Source organism: Protopterus annectens, chromosome 10.part0 (assembly GCF_019279795.1).
Source record: "Protopterus annectens isolate FY-2018-M chromosome 10.part0, PAN1.0, whole genome shotgun sequence".
Lineage (NCBI taxonomy): Eukaryota > Metazoa > Chordata > Ceratodontiformes > Protopteridae > Protopterus > Protopterus annectens.
In genome coordinates, this window is record NC_056744.1 from 1,280,135,802 (window position 1) to 1,280,151,432 (window position 15,631).

Genomic DNA, 15,631 nt, shown 5'->3' on the forward strand with positions numbered 1-15,631 from the left:
TCTAAATATGCAAAATAAGCCAAGAAACAATAGCGTAGTGGTAGCAATGTCGGCTGAAGAGGAGGCAGTCATGGTTTGAGCCCCCACAACATCAATTTTTATTCCTAGTGAAATAAGCACAAAACAATTCCCTGACATATATGTACATGTATAAAATAATTTTTATGTAAAATGTAATGAAATGGGCCATGTATTATGAAGAAATGTGTGAAAAAAAAACAAATGTCAGAAGTGCCCATAGCTGAGCTACACTCTAACAAGCTGAGTATATCTGCCCGTAGGTGAGCAGTGGTTTAACAGGTGTAAAATGAGTGCCCGTAGGTGAGCAGTGGTTTAACAGGTGTAAAATGAGTGCCCGGGTTTGAGCAGAGTTCTAACACGCTGAAACTGTGTGCCCGTAGTTGAGCTAAGCATAATATGCGTGCTGACAGCCAAACGGCACATTAGCCAGCGTGACCCATTTGCACGGAGCTGCGCACCGTGCCAACAAGATAACCGACGGGCAACGTTGAGCAAGCTGTATCAAAACTGCCTTTACACAGACATACCTCCTAGCCTGTGTAGACAGCCATAAAATATAAAAAGCAACGGCCAGGCTCGAACTCAGGATACCATGCACCATAGTCAAAGTACTGAACCACTAAGCCATGACAGTTGCTCTTAGAAATGCAGCCATAGCATATATATAGGAATGAATGGAAAGAGAAGCATAACAAAGCAGGTTTTGTGAAGCTGATACATTTCCAAAATGGCCAATCACAGATAAGTGCGGGAAAAATGGCATATATAAGCCCCATAGGCGGGAATACACCGCATAACTGATTGTGGAACCGATATGCAGTCAGGATGGCAGGTGTAGGAGAGGGTAGTTGCTTCCAAGCACAGAGGTGGGGCATTGAGGAGTCCAAATATATGGTTTGGCTCCTCGTCCATGATCATGAGGCCCAACTCATGCAAGGCCAGGTCCTGTGGGGAGCATACAAGGCTGAGGCATGGGACCGGTTGGCACATGATCTCACCAGTGCCACAGGAATACCAAGGACTGGTGAACAGGTCCATCACCACCATGCGGACCTGAAGTGACGGAAGCAGGGCCAACTGAACCGTTGGATCCAGGAGGCCCGGCAAATGCCCAACGCCCCACTACTGAGTAAGTTACTTGTAATTATTTATGTAGAAAGTTAACCTAGCTGATATTATGGAGATGTGTATTCCAATATTACTTCATTTATATTGCAGCTGCAGGTGTCCGTTCTGTGAATCGTCGAGCCTATGCCGATAGGCTTGCGTTGCCACCAGGCAGGTTAGTAATTCTCTCCCTGTAACTGTTAAAAAATATAAGTATGACAGCTTGCACAAGAGTGCAGTGTAGTCACCTATTAATATAAAGTGCAAGTAAACAGTGTAAGAGAGATTCTGCTAGTACTGTGTGATTACATAAGTGTGATGCAGCCTGTAATCCAAAAATAAAAATGAAACAAGTCTGAAATAAAGATGTTCCACCTGTAATATAATAGTGCATAACCTGCAGCAGGCTGAAAATTACAGCTACACAAGCTGAGTAAAACACGTGTGAAATATATCCCTGTTTAAATTCTGAAACATGACACAAGTGAGACTGTTGGAAAGGATTGTTATAACCAAGTAAAACATGTCAATAAAGCCTGGAATTAAGTACCATCCTGAATTGTAAAAATAAAACAAGTGAGAGTGTGAGAAAGAGGTATGAATCCACCAATAAAGTTGCAATAACTCCTGAATAAAGTATACTGCAGTCAGTACAGAATTAAATGAATGTGACAGGCACAACCAAACAGCAAAATGTGTGGAATAAAGTACTGAAGCTGGAATGTGTGTCCCAAAATCTGGATATGTTGCTCTCAGTTTGCAATATGCAGATAGTATGGTTGTATGAAATACCAAACATCCACAGTTGTCTAGAGCCATATAAAGCAAAAGTAGCAGGATGCTGTAGCTGAACAGAGCCAGATATGAATGTGTATGAATAAAAATGAAATGTATATTGATGTAGCAGTAACATTCCTATCACCAACATGCATAAGTTTACACATAAGAAACTGTAGTCAGACCTGTAGTGTGTATATATCTGCAGCTAGTAGAAATGTACAGCATATGTATAGGTATTTGAAGTTGTTAATGAAATATTTCTTCACCCTACCCTATAACCACAAATAATCCATTCCACGTGAAATGGGTATGTGTATTCACAATTAACTCCACTGGACAATTGTCCTGTTGGTTCATACATATTTGCATGTACGTTGATGCATGTGCCCTGTTCATACATCCAAACCTGATGGCCTGTTGCCATCACTCAACCCTGCATTTTGTTGGATTGTGTATTGTTGTTCAAATTATGCATGTGTTATGCTTGCTGTTCAACGGCTTGAATTTATGGGTGTTTGATTAATGGGAATACTAATGCATGCTGTTACAACTAATTGTGAATGGTATTGCATGTTACTAACCCAAACTGTCATTAAATAATGCAAAACATAGGACGACAAGGAAGGCGGGTTCCAGCGGACCCACCTCTCCCACCTCAGCTGGCGAGTGCACCTGGCAGTAGTGCCCAGGCCGGACCCTCCTCCGGTGGCCCTGTGCCACCTGCGGGTGGAAGCGCTGCAGGGGATGGGGCTCGTCCCCCCTCTGCAAGCGTGGCAGGAGGAGAACATCCACTCACCCTCCATAGTGTCCGGACTGTGGTGCATAGGGAGATCAGGCACGCTGTGCTTGGGCCCCTACGCCAGCTTGAGGCATGGGTGGCACAACTCACGGGCGTGCCTGCTGCCCATCCTACACAGCCCCCAGCACAGCCCCGTCCTGGGCAGTGAAGGCACAGTGGCAACTGCCCATGGGTGGGGATCTCAGTTCCACTGTTGCCATCTGTGGGCTCATGGGCTCGAGATATCCAAACATCCGTCCCCGTCAATTGTGTAACCCCCCCACGTGTGTCATACACCACCCCTGTATAGGTCTTGTTTGTCTTGTCTGTTAACCTCCCCTACCTACCTCCCCAGCTATACTGACTTCCTGTACCTGACATACCACTTTCACCTGAAAAAAGGGCACTCTGTACCCACAAAAAAATTACGCCCCATACATAGCTGCTCATTTTGCACACATGTCTGCTGGACATGTAAACTGGCAATTACAATTGGCTGTACAACAAATATTATTGTTGTCCTCACACCTCTCTCAGGGGTGGAAGGTTTCAAATTTCACACCAAATTACAAACATATGCACAGCTGTTGCTGACGAAGAAATGGGCAGCTATGGGCCTTTCCTACATCCCTCCTGCAAAACCCGAGCTTGTTTTCCTACTGTCCTACCCTCTTTGTGCCCCCTTTTTCACCACCTTCCTATCTCCCCATTTTCTTTTCTTTAAAAGAAAATATGGGTGTGTCTTGTGAGAGTAAGCACTTTTAAGCAATAGTAAGCAGGGTGTGCTTATGTGCTTAGCTTAAGCTAAGTGTCTTGTGAAGCTAGCGGCAGTCTTGAATGCGTGAGCTCCACGCAAACCTGCGCTAACCCGCTTACAACTGCTTAAAAGTGCCTTAGTCACTCTGAATGACAAGGCTTGTAGTTTTCTCAGCTGCAAAATAAAATACCTCTGTCAGTCTCGAACCCAGGAAACACTAGTATGCATGACTTACCACTAAGCCATGACTGCTATACAAGAACATTGTGCTGAAAGAAATATATCATAAAATAGTAGGAATTAATGTAAAGGGAATATAGCAAGTCTAGTACACAAAGCGTGTCATGTATATTTACTGTCAAATCTAGTGGATTTGTAAAATAGTACTGTGTGATGAGAAACAGCCATGCTAGTTGGTAGCTACTAGGCAATAATGTCACAGTAGCATCTGGCAAGCCACACACATACTCAGAGCAGGATAAACCCTGCCATAGTTGAATAGTTAAGAGCCCAGACATAGCAACTGTGACTGAGTTACAGGGATGTCCCTGATGTGAAAACAAATGTCAACTGTGCCCCACTGACACCCTGTGAAATGTACTAACAGTAGACAGAAAGGTGTAACTACACATGCAATGGTAACTATGAATTACTGAAAGTATGCACCACTTGCACGTCACAAATGGTGTAGTAATACATATGTTCGAAATAACCCACAGTCTAAACTGCAGAATATCAGAATATTTCATTGGAGTATCCCACTGATATGTACCATTCCGTGAGGCTGATAAAAGATGCACCTGAGAGTATCTGAGGCCTGCTCAGCAGCATGATCAAATACCCTTGTAAGTGTCAAGGCCCACACCATGGCCAGACCACACTGCATGCAGTAACACCCTACCACAACAAACACATAGGGAATTGCTGCCCAAACAGATTTAGCAAGCATTACAAGCTGTGAATGTAAATGGAAAATAGGAAAGCCATAGCAACACATTACAGGAAAGACACCTAGCAGGCATACAAGGAGTGAATGTAAAGGCCAAATATTGAAGCCCTAGCAACAGATTGCAAGAGCCACTGCTATATACCAGTTACACCACAATCCCCACAGGAAAGCACACACACCCATATACACAGTATTACTAGTCATAGGTGTCAGTTTACATACACATGGAGAAGAGGACACTGGAGGAAGGAATACTCAGCTTACAGAACAACATGCATTGCAGTGTCTACAACACAGCCTGAAATATGAGAGACATACCAACCCTTACACTCACAGAACAGTGCCCACAGCAAACCAGCATGGTCCCTACCCTGATAATCTGAAAGTGCTACGCCTACCTAACAGACCTTTTTATAGCACTGTCCTGAAATCACAGTGAGAACTGCAATCACTACACAACAGGCTGCATGCAATTAGTAAATGCTGGCTAACAATTGGTGCAGAGGCCATCACATGGACATGTGCAGATACCTACAAAAGCATGCTGTACTCCCAGTCCACACATGCAATACTTTCATTGCACCCTCTGGAGGTAGAGACAGAGAGAGAGAGAGAAAGAGAAAGAGAAAGAGAAAGAGAAAGAGAAAGAGAAAGAAATAAAAAAATTAAAAAAAACAGTAACAACAAAACAAAGAGGCTGACAGCAGGCCAAGTAACTGCAAGCCTACGCAAACAGCTGCAACAAACACAGGTAATGTAAAGTACTAGTATAATAGTCTACATACTGTGAACCCTCCAGATGTGTTATTGGTCTGTATCTATGTATATGAAGATGTGCATAGGGCCGGGGACATACTGCAACTGTCACTGAAGGCTCTACATACATATGTATGTGAAGGTAGCTATGTGCACATAGCAATAAAGGTTGTAGTGCAATGTACAAGTAGGTTGTACAGTAATGGATGTTCATCAGTACGTTACTGTGAGTATACATATGTGGAACTAAAAAGGAGTATATATATATATATATATATATATATATATATATATATATATATGTGTGTGTATACGTATGTATATCGAGATATGTATGTATGTATATATATATATATATATATATATATATATATATATATATATATATATAAATATATATATATATATAGATATAATATGCATATGTGTATACATAGATAGAGAGGGATGTAGAAATACATAGACATATATAGTTTCACAGTGTCATAGTTTAGTACTAGGCTATCTGCAGACAGTGTATAGAATAGATTTAGAAAATTGCGCCTCTGTATAGTAGTGACACAGTGAAGACCCCCGTACATAATAGCATTAGTTTACTGTGCCTCTGTCTAGTAGTGACACAGAGATGACCCCTGGTGTAAACCTATGATCTCCCATCCACTCGTCAAGAATTCACATGAAGAGAGTCAGTGAGGGTCTTTGCCTAACATGAACTGGGATCCTGTTCCACAGTATGGGAAGCCTCTGAGTTATGGATCTGTCCCTACAGCATGTCCTATTCATATTTGTGCTGAGGTTTAAATCTGTAGCTGTTGTGGTTCTGATGGATTTGGATTTACGAGGTGGAACATGTCCATCAATTCCTGATTGGACATGGCCTTGTACGTCAGGCACAGAACACCTTTAAGTATGCGGTATGCTATGAAATAGAGCAGGAGTTTCTTTAGTCTGGCAGCATATGACATTTGTTGGAGACCCTTGATCCTCCTGGTGAGGTATTTATGGGGTCCCCCTAGCTGTTGCAAGTGCCAGGTGAGTTACATACCAAATGGGGCATAGTACACAGTCATGGGCCTGATAAGGGAGGAGTATAGGGGTACAATGACCTCTTTTGATCTAGATGTGAATCCCTTCATGATAAGGTGGGCAAGGTAGGAAGTCTATCCAACCACTTTGGCAATGTGGGTGTCAAATGAGAGGTCAGTATCGATTTGTGTCCCCAGGTCTCTGATTACTTTGTCTGTACTCAGTGGGTTACTGTCTATGTGATAATATGTGGGTACCTTGTCTTTCCGAAAGGGTATGACTATACATTATTTGGCATGCAGTTTAAGGCCATGACTCCGGCACCAATTGTCGGTTTCAGTGAGGCCTTTCTGTAGGATGTATGTGTCAGCTGGTGTATCGACAATGGCGCCTAGTATGCAGTCATCTTTGAACATTGTCAGCCACTACCCTCCTATGTTTGCTTCCACATCTGAGAAATAAATGCCGAACATGAGGGGTCCCAGGACAGAGCCCTGTGGGACACCACTTGTGACTGGCTCTGAGTCTGACATGGCACCAGTGATTTTGACTTTAGGGTTTCTATCCATTAGCCGGTTTGCAACCCATCTTGTGACATATGGATTTACATTTAAGCTGTTGAGCATGTCTATGATGCCAGAGTGGGGTATTGTGTCGAAAGCTTTAGCCAAGTCCAGGTAGGCTGTATGGACCGCTGTGCCCTCGTCAATGGCTCTAGTGACTGATTTGAAAAGGTTAACCAGGTTCAAAAGGCAGGATCTGCCCTCTACAAAGCCGAACTGGGTGGGATCAAGTATCTGTAACTCCCCAATGTCTCTGTGTATGAGTTCCATAATGATTCTTTCCATAGCGTTGCAGACCAGGCTGGTTAAGCTTATGGGGCGGTAGTTACCAGGGTCTGTAGAGGTGCCTCCTTTGTGGAGTGGGACTACTGTTGCTGTATGCCAGTGTCCAGGTACATATGCTGTAGTAAGGCTACAGTTAAATGGCATTTTATGTGCAGGTTTAGCTCCTCTTGGAGTTCACGTAGCACGCAACCTGCGATACCGTCGGGTCCCATTGATGCTGTGTTTATAGCTTTGCTGAGGGCGGTTCTCAGCTGGACATCTGAGATGACATGGAGGTTACAGTCAGCTGGGATAAGTAATTCCTCATGTGAGGGTGAGGGAGGGGAGAAATCTGTACTGAACCTGTCTGCCAGAATGTTGGCAATATCTGTGTATTCAGTGTAGTTTTTGTCACTGTGAACTAACTCTGAACATATCTGAGGGTTTCCACCCAGGTGTCTAACATAGCAGAGGAAGGCCTTGTGGTTATCTGTAGTGTCCATAGCGATTTTCCTCTCATTGTTGGCCTTGCATGTTTGTATGAGAGAATGTAGCGTTCTACTAGTGCTGATCAGAGATGCCTTATCTTTATGGAATTCTGCTCTGTTGTGCAGTAGCTACCTTCTGTTGTTATACAATTTGTTCATGGCTGGGGTCCACCAGACAGGACGCCTGCCCTTGGTGGAGAAGGTCTTAGTTTTATTTGGGATTGCATGATCCATGCATTCTTGGAGATGTCCGTAGAAAGCATTTGTGATGGAGTCTGCATTGTGGGATGTGGTTTCCACTGGCCCAGTGGGCTTAAAGGATACCAACTCAGTTTTAAGAAGTGTAAAGTCGGCATTTGAGAGGTTTCTCACTGTAGTCTTTTGTGTTGTGGGGGAGGTGGGATATGTATATCCAGAGTGATTAGTCTGTGGTCAGATGTGACTAATGAGGGGTATACTTCCGGTGTGTAGCACATTGTCCCCATGTTTGTGATGATCAGGTCTAGTATATTATCGCCCCTTGTGGGAGAGGTGACTAGCTGTTCCATTGCATTTGACTTAGTGAATTCCGGGAACCTTTGGGCTAGGGTGTTTGGGCTAGAATAATGCAACCAGTGTATGTTAGGGTAGTTGAAGTCTCCCAATATGATGGTGTGTGGTGGGACATTCATATCCTCCAATGTCTTCAGGAAGGCTGACTGTGGTTCCTGAGATTGGGAGGGTGGTTTGTAACATGCTACCAGTTGTATAGCAGGTTTGCCTATGGTTATTTGCACCTGGAAGGTCTCTGATGCTTCATGTGTTGCCACTAACCTGGAGGTGTGGGTGTCCTTCATGAATATAGACACTCCCCCTCCCTTTTTGTTTTGGCCCGAGTTTTGGGGACAAAAAGCATGATACGAGGTATAGCCTGGTACCGCTGGTATGCTCTCAGGAGCCTTGAACCAGGTTTCGCTTACTGCACAGACATCGAGATTGATAGAATATGTATGTACAGATATATGTACATATATAGATATATGTAGATACATATACATATACAGATAGATCTGACTGACAACAGATATGTCTGTATATGACTATCTCTCTCTCTCTGTCCCACCCCCTCTCACTCTCACTCTCCCTCTGTCTCTCTCTCCCCCTCTCTCCCCACATCTATATGTATATATCTACATCTATATATACATATTATATATATATATATATATATATATATATATATATATATATATATATATATATATATATACATATATATATATATATATATATATATATATATATATATATATATATATATATATATATATATATATATATACTGTGTGAGGCACATGTGTGCAGATGTATTGCAACAGGTGCCTGGTGACAAAGGCATGGAGTGAACACCAGTGTGGATACTGGAGTACCATACCCCATTCCAAAACACTGACACCAGTAACCACCACATATGTGCATGCCTGCCCACCACTGCATGTGTCAGGGGGGAACAGGGACAACAAGTGTACAATAGGCTCCCCATTGATATACACAGTGGCACACCACACTAGTCCTGTAATACCTGCACATGGAATGTGTCAGCGGACATGGTGTGTCAGCTATGGACATGTAGGTCACTGTACCCCTCTACACCCCACAATGTCCTACACGGTATGTACCTCCCATGACAGCTACAGATATGGAGAAGGACACAGACATATGCAAGTAACTGTGTCAATGCAGTCAAACACATTACCTATGCAGAGTGACTGACAAGACCACAGAGCGCACACAGACTACCTACATAGAGGTTACCACTGCTGGATATACATAGTTCGGTCACACCCATGACAGTTGTCTAACAACCATGGTAACACCTCCAACATCCACAACACAAATTACCTATGTCTGTCGTCCTTGATACTGCAGTATAGAGCACATGGTGGAGGTACAGGTCCCTACCCACAGATACGACATACCATGGAGTAAACCACACAGAATTAAGAAGCAAGACTCCCCATGAGTAGATGTCAGACATATCCCTGCTGAATGTTATGCAGATAGGTAATATGCTATATGAGTCACCTTGTGTAACTGTTTGTAAGGAGCAGGTATGATCATAACACATGTGTCACAAGGGGCAGGGTAGCATAACACTATGCTGCTGTAGGCCCAGGGCCAAAAGCACACTACCTACCTAAGACACAATGCACAACCATGAACACATTGCAAACCAAATATGTGAGGTGGAATGAGTGTGTCAGTGACTGGGTGCATGTTATGTACTGGTGTAATTGCTCACCATGACTGTCTGTCTGTCATGGTAGTGTGTGTCCTTGATGTGAGGCCAGAGACAGATGTGTGAGGTATTGCGATCAACACATACTACATTGTCATATGTTGTGCTGTGTTACCCTGTATGTCACTGTGGTGTAGGTAGGGTTATGGCAAGTAAGAGTAGTGTGCATTACCAGTGAAATATGTAACGTGCATTGCATGCAGTGCATGGGTTGATAATGTTCCCCATACAGTACCTTGATACAAACCCCCAGTGTGAGGTTGTGCATTGGACCTGAACCAGTGTGCTGACTGCTACAGTATACTAGTCTGTCGTATGGAGTGTGCCAGGTACTTTTGCACAGTTGTCGGATGAGCACTGATATCTGGTCATTTACATGTGTATCCCTTAATAGCTAGATAGATGCTATATATGGTGGTTAAGTTATATCACTACAGTCGAGCATTATGTATATTATGTGTGCCATAGTTTGCTGACAGATATTTCTGACATATTTTCCTTCTCCTTTTCAGGGCTATGGTTCACCAGCGAAACCCTGTGTACTCCGCTGCAGAGGAGGAAGAGATACACCAGAGCCTGGTGCGGGATTTCGCAATACTCTTTTCCCGCACCAGCCAGAGCCAGCAGGAGAGGGCTGCACTGTGGCAAGACCTGGTCCATCGGGTAAATGACATAGGCACACATAACCAGACATATGAGCAGGTACGCCATCACTGCAGTGATTTAATTAGAAATGTCCGTCAGCATGCGTCGGATATCCACAGGCAGCAGCTTGCCACAGGTGGTGGGGTGTCTAGACATCCCCCCTCACCAGACTGGAGGGACTACTCCTAAGTGTTGTGGCTCCAGCTCAACAGCAACAGCAGCAGCAGCATACATGTGTAATGATGGAGGCTGGAGCCACCCAGCAACAGGACACGGAGCGTGCAGGTAACATGCCATGTGTATAGTTGACCGTTCTGTAAACTGTTAGGTTATGCATGTGTGAGGTGTGTCCTCGTTTTGTAGCTGTAATCTTGGTAATTATTGTGCAAGAGTGATATTCTCAATATCAGCAGTAGACCTGTGGAAGCTAACTGTTGCACTACTGAACTGTATCATACCCACAGTATCAATGGCACAGTTGTGTCCACTGACAATAAATGTCTCATTTCTGCAAGTCCCTCTGGAGTAACAGCAAGGCAGTCTATCCATGCTGGTGAGTGTGTAATACCATTACCTTCAATACTCTTGATACTAACAGTAATAATAGGCTGAAGCAGTAGTGCTATGTGTTTGATTGCAGGTGTGTTTGTGTCTGTGTGTTGATATCTCCTATACTGAGTTGTGTGCATGTGTGCATGTGTGCATGTGCGCATGTGCGCATGTGTGCATGTGCCCATGTGTGCATGTGCCCATGTGTGCATGTGTGCATGTGCCCATGTGTGCATGTGTGCACATGTGCATGTGCCCATGTGTGCATGTGCCCATGTATGCATGTGTGCATGTGTGCATGTGTGTATCAGTGTTGACATTGTGTATACATTGTAAACTGTGTTTCCTGTCTTACTCCCACAGGTTCTGATGCTGCTCTGGTGTTGTGCAGCAGGGAACCTGAATCAGCTGCTGTGGATAGTGATAATGATGATACCTGTGTAATGGCACAGGTAGGTGTGCCAGGGTCCATCATTGGTCAGCCAATTGACAGTACACAGCTGTCGACCCCATCAATGCGCACAGTCATCCTGCCAATACATCCTTTGTCACCAATGTCCCTAGGTGATGGACAGGATACAGTGGGCATTGACCAGGGTAATGTGGTATCAGTGGCACATGCATCCCCACACAGCAGCCATGGCCAAGGTCCTGACATGGTACCACACAGGCAGGCATCCAGGGGTTCTCGTGGGAGCATCCGTGGGCGTACCGCCCCTGTCCGACGTGCCCACAGAGGTCTTTCAACCTCAGCTATGTTTCGGGCTGTAATGCAGGCACAGTCATGTATGGAACGGTACACCAGACAGGGTCTGAGGGAGCTGAGAGCATGCCGCACAGCTATGAGTGACAGTATGCGTGATGTTGCGGCTGCCATCCGTAACTTCACTGAGGTCATTGACAGATGTTGGGGGGACACATTAGATCTGCTCCACAACTACATGTCCACGAGCCAGGGCAATGGTGGACGGTTGAGGCATCGACGTGGCCATATGCCAGCAACAGCAGCAGCTGGCAGCCATCGTGGACGACAACAGGCCCATGGCCGCTCACATAGTGCCAGCAGCAGCCCCAGCAATGCTGGGTCTGTGCTGTCATCAGACCGTCCCAGGAGATCACATACACGTGGCTCTGGACAGTCCTAACAGGGACCTGTCTCCAGTCACCAACCACCTGCTTCTGATGACAGTACCCAGTCTGGCTTAGTACCTGATATGGTCCTTAGCACCCCTGCCAGGCACAGGTACCGTGTCCGTGGCCACAGACAGTGATCTGTATGACCTGGCAGGTACTGTCTGTGGCTGTCCACAAACACCTGTATATGGCAGCCATGAGGTGGGACTGTGTGCATGCATACACACATGCAAATTGATAACACCTAGGGCTACCGCATACACGCACACACTTCATCAACATTGCCCCATCTTGTACTGCTGTCCCTCACCAACACACACACACAGACATGTCAATTGGTTGTATCAGTGGCAGACTCAGGCATACCAAGTACACACCCTGTGCATATGATGAAACTGTGCCACCTCCTGCAATCTGTAACATCAGTGCAGGAACAGGTTAACATGGTGCTGATGCACAGGGTGAATATATAGAAGTGTTGTAATAGTATAATGTTGACAACAGTACAGTGTAATGATATCATTGTGGGTATATACCAGCATGCCTGATGCAGTTACAGTATGAATGTCATTGTAGTGTTTTGTACACCAATAGTAATTACCATAGTGTACTGTCTGCACATCTTTGCATACTGGTGGTGAGGCTGTCAAGAGATGGCCACCTACATAGGTAGCACAAGGGATACGAAAATGTACATATTGATACTCAACGATGGTCATGTCAACTGCGAGTTGCATGCTGTCCACACTCGACTCTGCAATGAACATATTTGAGGATGTTGATATCTGTGCAGTAATACACAACAGATTCAAGACTCACAAGAGCACACTAGCACTACAAGGTCACACCTCATACCATGCATGACAGCATCAAAACACAGAACTAACTATGACAGGAGGGAGAGTCTCCATACATGTCAAGGATACTGTGGTGCCAGGACAGATAGCATACATCATACTAAGTCTGGAACTGCTGAGTGAGGGCTCAGTGTCTGCTATTTGAAATGTGTATTATTACAGGTATGAGCACTTGGATATCAGGCCAGTTATTCAACATTATGAAGGTACGTGGTCTATACACTTGTGGGTGATGGGGCTGGACCCAGCCCGTCTGACCTGTGAATGTCTGGGTACAGGCTTATAGTGCCTGCATATATGCACTGTTACCTACTGGAAGTCGTACACCTTGTTTGTTGTAGCATAGTCTACATACAGGCCTGCTGACTGTAGCTTTGTTTGTATGCATGTTTGTTTGTTATGTTCCTGAAACACTGATTCCACCTGCAGTGCAGATTTACAGTGCCTCTGTAGATCCCTAGTGACATCTGTATTGCTTACTGTACTGATGTCCATGTCTCACTTGACAGAACATCACTGTTTGTCCTGTTTGCATGAAAGTTGCCTGTAACACATTGCATATGACTTACCTCACATTTGCTCAAGACAGCATTCATATATGCCAGCACTAACAAATCAGGAGCACTACACCCTCACATTCTCACCTTGAGTACCTTGTTCCCCATTGGCCCTATGTGTCGTTACTTAGTATGGGATTCACAATGCTATGATAGCATGTGCAAAGGTCACCTGTCAATCTACTCTTCGGTCCAGTTGGTGAATCTGTGAGTCATGTGGCAATGTTAAAGCTGCCTCATGTACACAGACAACCCTCTCCCCTTCCCATACACTTACAACACATGTGAGAGATGCAACCACATAGCCAAACTGGGGGCTAAGCTCTCTTAACTCAGTACTGGCATACCCTGTCAGGTGGAGTGGGATACTACAGTGAATACAGTACCAGTCTCACATAGACCTGCCACGACCGCAATCCAAACACAGAAACACACAGGTACATTCTTGGACTCACAGAATAGCATCCTGCCTGAGCAGCTGACACCTGCAAAGCAGACACACAAGCAAACGTTAAGCCAGAGCAGAGCATGTGCAACACATAGCTCACAAAGCCTGTGTGCCAAACAGTCACAGGCCATACGGCTTGACAACACACCTGCTACAGTTGTATGAGATACCTCTATCGTCAGGTACACTGAGGTCCTGCTCACCAGGCTGAACAAGGTGAAGTTCACGCTGAGATGCCCGTCGGGCACTATGATCCACCACATAACACAAGCATACAGGTCACTCCAAGGCATATAGAAATATGACTCAGTCATTGTCTGTGCCAGTGTGTATGACCTGTGACGCACCTCCCTGGACTACATGTTAGGGGACATAGAGGGGCTCTCTGAGCTTGTGGCACAGGCTGGTATGACCCTGACCTTGAGTAGCATCTTACCCTCACCAAGAATGCTGCCACAATATGTAGCCAGGAGGATCAGTTTCTATAACTACCGTATGTTTCGGTGACATTCAAAGGGGATCCAGTGACTGTCAGTGTGGGATTACATGCTGGACAAGCCACATTGCTTTGCTTGGGACAGCTTGCACCTGTCACCCATGGGCCATTGTATATTGGCAGAGGCTGTTGCTACACACATAGTGCCTTTGTATGCAAGGCTGACATTACATAGCCACCTACACAGGTATCACACGGGATAGGACACTAATAGTAATGCTACTCAACAGCAGCAGTGTAAACCTCAAGATCCATGCAGTGGAAACTGTCCTTAGCATGGGGTACAGCAATAACCGTGCAGTAACAGACTCCTGGTACAAGGCTCCCAGGTGCACACCATCACTGCCAGGTCATACCTCATACCATGCTTGTCTTCCCCTACACATGCACCAAACCAGAACAGGGGGGATGTATCCAAAGGCACCTCAGATGCACACACCCCCAGGTTGGTGGCACAGCACAAAACATCAGAGCCTATCCATGTGCAACTAACAGTGGGTTAGACTGCCTTCAGGTTCATAGCCTGGCACACACCACCCTCCCATACCCAGGAAACCCACTTGGCCTACCTGACAACACTGGGAATATGATGGTCTCTACAAACACCATTATATGGGTGGACTGCGACTACCCAAACATAGAGTGTGAGCATTACTCTAGCTCCAAAACCCTACCTGAAGGGTTCTTAGCATTCATTCCCTGCATTGCTATGGAACAACTTGTTACCACTCCCACAAGAGGTGACAACATGCTGCACCTGTTCATCATCAACATGTGGACTATATGCTCCAGACCAGTCGTGTATCCCTTGCTGGTGGGATGACACCATCTACAACCCACACTGTATATTCACATACCACATGCAGCCCCTGCACAGAACACCACAGTCATACAGTTGTCTAATGCATATTCCATGTATTCACATGAGGCAGGCTTCGGAGGTGGGAACTATTGAAGTTCACAGGTACATATGTGTAGGTGGCACACACATACATCATGTGTGCATTGACATTACTGATATAATGTATGTCGTGCAATATTGGGAACAACACCCCACACACATGGACAAACTGTGTGACAAAAATTCACATGGCGTTTGTAGGATATAAACCCCTACCTAACTATGTTATGTCATTCATGAGAGACGCAGTAGCAGAGTGTGCTATTTGCATTACTGG